Here is a 6,263-nt window from a genome sequence, read left to right as displayed (position 1 = left end):
ATAGTATGAAAGGGTTAACATTCATTTAATATTTATCTTAGCCAACAATATTTTAATGTCAACTATCAATATATATTTTTTTATTTGAATTACATTTCTTGTAGGGACCCCCGGACAATATATCTAGTTCATACATTATTATACTCCATTTTCATATCCATCCAATATTAATATTGTTCAAGAAAAAACAAGGTATCCCCAATTCGGGGATCCCAAAGATTCCAAACTCAGGGCTCGATTTTGAATGATGTGGAAGTGTCTATGCTCAGCCTCTTCTCCATTTATTGTCAGTGGGACTGCAGGAAGTACAGCACTTACAGTGAAAGAAATAAGTATTTGATCCCTTGCTGATTTTGTAAGTTTGCCCACTGACAAAGACATGGACAGTCTATATTTTTAAGGGTAGGAGGTTCATTTCAACATTGAGAGATAGAATATCAAAATAAAATCCAGAAAATCACATTGTGTAAATTATATAAATTTGCATTTTGCAGTGAGAAATAAGTATTTCATCCCTCTGGCAAACAAGACTTAATACTTGGAGGCAAAACCCTTGTTGGCAAGCAGAGCAGTCAGATGTTTTTGTAGTTGATGATGAGGTTTGCTCACATGTCAGGGGGAATTTTGGTCCACTCCTCTTTGCAGATCCTCTCTAAATCATTAAGTGTTCTATGGGATTAAGGTCTGTAGACTGGTAAGGCCACTCCATGACCTTAATGTGCTACTTTTTGAGCCACACCTTTATTGCCTTGGTTGTATGTTTTGGGGGATTGTCTTGCTGGAAGACGCAGCCACAACCCATTTTTAATGTCCTGGCGGAGGGAAGGGGTTTATCACTCAGGATTTTACGGTACATGGCTCCATCCATTCTCCCATTGATGCGGTGAAGTAGTCCTGTGCCATTATCAGAGAAACACCCCCAAAACATAATGTTTCCACCTCCATGCTTGACAGTGGGGATGGTCTTCTTTGGGTCATCGGCAGCATTTCTCTTCCTCCCAACACGGTGAGTTGAGTTAATTCAAAAGACCTCAATTTTTGTCTCCTCTGACCACAGCACCTTCTCCCAGTCACTCACAGAATCATCCAGGTGTTCATTGGTAAACTTCAGGCGGGCCTCAGCAAGGGATCAAATAATTATTTCTTTCACTGTAGCTATTTCAGTCAGTACCTTCGAGAATTAATAGAGAGGAGATCAAGCGTACAATCCATTCAATAGAGCAGAGATCAAGCATATGATCCATTCAATAGAGCAGAGATCGAGTATAGGATCAATTCAGGGGCGCGGAGATCACACTCATGATCCATTCAATGGAGCAGAGATCGCACATACGATCAATTCAATGGAGCAGAGATCGAGCATAGGATCAGTTGAATGAGCTCCATTCTCGTGGTTCCAAAGCCTTGATTTTGGGAATGTTGGGAATCCCAGCTATCGGAACAAGGGAAACTAGCAGGTTATCTGGTATGCTATGGATAGCTAGGTTTTTGGAATAATCCTTTTTGAATGATGGGATGTTGATAGACAAAACAAAGACATCAACTTCTTGGTGTAGGAGATAATTATGCTAAGTATACCGGGAATATTAATACCTAGCTGAATCTCTCGGATAAACCCGGTTTTAGCATGGACACAGGAACATGTCAAATAAAAGTTTCACCCACATAGAATGCTCTTGGAAAAAGCTCACCATTTCTAATTGAACTTAATAGCTGTCAGATTTGTTTTCATCATTTAGACTGTACACAGATGAGGCTGTCTAATTTGTATCAATCACTGCAAAAAACCCAACTTGACTGCACCGTAAAAGAACCAATTACAGTATTAATTAGCAGCGCTAATCATAGCCAAAATCATAGCACTCTTTTTTTTAATACATCTTTTATTGTTTTATTTCTTTTTTATTATTATTGTTTTTTCACTACACATATTATTTCTATTTTTACACTTTTTCAATATTTTTTGCAGTCATTTTTAAAATATATATTTTTGCAGCTTTTCTTTTTCTCTTGTTTCGCTATTTTCTTTTTTTTACGTAGGTGTATTTTTTTACTAGCCAAAAATAGAAACAACTGGTAAAATTGAAACAAAAAAGATGATATGCTGTGGGTGAAAGTTTCCATCCTATGTCTGGTTAGTCATGGTTTCCGTTTTTAACTAGGTTTACACGTTAGTGACGAGCACACAAAGCTATGTGGGTTCATTCTCTACTACACGATGAAGACTGATATGAGTAAAGTTCACAAGTGTAGGCCTATTACAGTACAGTTAGGTTGCTCTACGTCTGGAAAGGAATTTGTATATTTTATACAGAATATAGAGACAATTATGGAGTTGGCAAGGAAAACGATTAAGTGTGTACAAGGCTCTATCCATTGTATCTATAGATATAATTTGAAAATAGAGATAAAAAAACAGCTGATATTCTGTTGCTTCGTAACATACTGAGACTACATTGGTCATTATCATCACTTTACAGGGCACTAGACAAGTTGCAGATAAGACGAAAGATGAAAATGAATGTTGACAGCAAATATTGTCCAAAATTCTGTTAATACCCATAAATCTATATGGAATGTGATGAACAAGTGCTACACCAGGAACAGTGTTATTTTATACAGGGAAGTTAGTATCATTTTTCCCGGTCTGCAGTATGTTAGTCATACACCATCCATCGTCATCCTATGATGCTAAGATATATATATATATATATATATATATATATATATATATATACACACACAACAAGTGCCAAGAAGGAAATAATAGCCAACATAGCATTTCCAGAAACTCTTTACGTAAGGGACAAGACATGGTTTGGAAGATCTGGATCACACCTAACTTATTGCAAACCAGTTGAACCAGTCATCTTTGAACTTGAACAAAAAGTTTTAAAAAGTCACTGCAGCCTTTGACGTGGACAATTTTGGCTTCACGTATTGCAAATAGAAAAAAATAAATGCGGTATGTTGGGGTAAATGGGGAGCAAGTATTGTATAATGGTCCAGCACCGACACCGTAATAAACATTTTTTGAATTCGGCAAAAACCCGAGAGTCACAAAATGTAGTATTAATATCTCCCAGCCACTGGTGGACAGAAACAGAAGAGGGCCCCTGTGCAAGAACAATATGTGGGCCCTTAGCTGTCCAACAGACTCATCATAATATACAATTCTACCTGCTTTGGAGCCTCCTTACCTCTTGTGCCACTGGTTACACCAATGATATGTCCACCCCTGCAGCCAGCCATAGGTATGCTCATAATAAGGCAACCATCAGGGCTGCTTTCTCGAAAGAAAGTACTGGAGGAATCTAACTAAAAGTCTATTAAATATTTAGAATTTATTGACTGGATCCTAATGGACCCCAAGGAAGAATCTGTACCATGCCCCTCGACAATATAATGGCGCTTATAGCATTACCTTCCTCTTATACGGCAGACAATTCAGATGTTGTAACTTGATGTCTGGAGGTCACAATACAAGTTTCCTTTTATAAAACACGTGAACCCTTTGGTTTCTCTTAGGGTTTGTGAACACAGCATCTTTTAAGGCTAATTTTGCCAGGAACCCACCTGAAAAAGGGCTCAATAAATATTAAAAATGATGAACACATTCACAGCAGAGTTAAAACGACTTGCTGTGCACATTTTCCATCATTTTAACTTTTTTTAACCACTTCTGACTTTGAAAGCCGTGAAGCGGATAAAAGGAGTGACAGGACTATTCTTCAGGCGGCTTCTGCTTGGAAGCCATAACTATTTTTTATGTAACATTTTAAAAATTAAGACGCCGGTGGCAAAGATGAAACAAAAAAAGACAAAGAAGACGCTTCAATAAAAACACCGCTGCTGTTTTTCTGAAGTGCCTCCTGCTTTAAAAAAACTATGTAGCTACACCGGCGTCTATATTTAGGCACCATTTAGCCGCATGGAGCAATCGTGAGGGAACAAAACTTCTGGATTTGATTATCACAACGTTCCTGTTGTTCAGCGCACATAATAACATCTGGGGAATATCTCTAGAAATCTTGCCACAATGTATTTAACACATCTCATATAAATCAGCTATGGAACATAAAACAAGTTGTATGAGTTCAGGAGTAAAAAAAAAGATGCTTTCTTCTAGTAACAGCGCCACCCTTGTTAAAGGGCTGCGACTGGTATTGCAGCTCAACCCAGTCATGCCATGAATAAGAGTTGTGCCGTTGGGAGAAGAAATCAGCTAAAATTCCCTTAGTGTAAGGGAGGTTTGAGAAAATTGAAGTGTAGTAAAGACAAAATGTGTGCATCGCTTTTACCTGCAGGCTCTATATCTCTGGTGCTTTCAGCGCCGATAATGTTAATATTGATGGTGTCTGATGATTACACATTGTGCAGACCAGTCGCTGTCACTGTCGCTCTGTGAACACTACAAACAGATCTGAGTTGCCTTTTTGTGTACCAGAGATCTAACACTAAATGTGTTATTTGCTGTAACTCATTATGATATAATGATGTTTTTCTGCAGTTTTATTCAGTTCAGCCGTATGTCAGGCCAAAATGCCTAGTACACTGTAGATGCAAACTGGTTAACATCAGGATAACTCGTTATGACAGTACTGAAAGGATTACTGCTATGCTTTACAACACAGTAGGAGACCTCAAAAACATCTATTCAATCATGTATTCATTTTTTTATAATGGCAGTCAATGGGAAACAAAACATGTGGCTCGCACTGGCCCACCAAAGTATTCACTTGCCTTGGCTAGGCCCCACTTACCCACCAACGTGTGCAGTACTTGGCCCAATACATTTGATTCACTATGTAGAGACAAAAGCAGCATCTTCTTCACACAGCAAACTATCTAGTTTAATAATATATGGGAACAGAGGTAAATTTGTGAATGAGGGTAATGTAATATTTGCATGTAGCTTAACGCTGAGCCCCCAGAATCAATGTTACTCATGGCCCTTGTCACCCCAGTCCGACACTGTTCACGTTTACATACATTTGCACAAGATACAACTTGAATGTCAAGGAATAAACTCCCATCTGGATATCTACATTCCACATGCCTGATTCAGCATATAGGTATAAAAAAAGGTCAACTCCTGATTCATCCAGTCATTTAAATGTTTGCTGTACACAGGCAAGTCCACACAGGACGGAACTGCTGATTAAAGTTGGTGCGAATCGATTTGCAGGACCATCGGTCACGTCAGTAAGTTGTGGTCAACGGATGGAAGTCTTGAGAACCGCCTCTTACCTGACGGCATCCATGGCTCTACTTTCCGATTAGCTGGTGTAATGTGACGTCATCGTTGTGACGTGATGCACATGTGGCATCAAAGCACAAAAGAATCAAAAGAAGAACAGGCGATATATACTTTTTATGACCCCTTTTTTGCCCCGATTTACATGATATTAGGTTTATACTTGGTATTTTTAATGACTATCAATAAAAGTTATTTAAGGTTTTTTTTTTCTTTTTGGTTTTCTGTGTTGACAATCTGCTCATAAAAATCTGCACCAAAAGTGCAACATGTGAACAGATCCTAATCCTACATATCTCCTGCAGTAATTACATGTGGCTGCGTGAAAATTCACACCCTTCCCAATCACCAGGGTGGCTTCCTTCTGAAAACTGCTTGTCCAGAAAGGACAACCTGTTTAGTACTGGTCTGATTAGCAGTTTCCTGGACATTTATGGAAGGGTTGCCTTTGAAACATCTTGAAAATAACAGCAGATTGTTATATTGCTGTGTTCGCGCCTCAGGCTGCCAATGTTACTATAGTTATGCCTCCAACTAGGGCAATACACAACAAGCAGCAAGGGAGCCTGGAAAGTGTATAAAGTCTGCCCTGGCATATACAGCTTCGTCTGGAATCCATCTTGTGTTGCAATTATAGTCAGAGAGTGATCACACATTACTGGGCCAGAAGTGTTATGTTGTCAAACTGCATCATAAAATCACTTCTGGGAGAACATGAATCAACGGAAAGGTTCTCCTGGTGCTGTTCATTGTCACCTTATGCTGCAAATATTTACTGCTGTTTTTACTTAAGTAGAATTTGTATCCAAAATAAAACATGATGGCTGGGGAGAGATCTGGGGGTCATCATACTGTATGGGGGGCTGTGGAGGCCATCATACTATGTAGAGGACAATGGACGCATCACAAAGTGTGGATGGCTTCAGGGGCCATCGTCTGTGTAGGAAGCCAGCATAGTTTGGAGGGGGCTGTGGGGCATCATAATGAGTGTGTGGGGATTATGGGG

This window comes from Ranitomeya variabilis, chromosome 8 (genome assembly GCF_051348905.1).
Source record: "Ranitomeya variabilis isolate aRanVar5 chromosome 8, aRanVar5.hap1, whole genome shotgun sequence".
Taxonomy (NCBI): Eukaryota; Metazoa; Chordata; class Amphibia; order Anura; family Dendrobatidae; genus Ranitomeya; species Ranitomeya variabilis.
Note: the sequence above shows the minus strand (reverse complement) of the source record.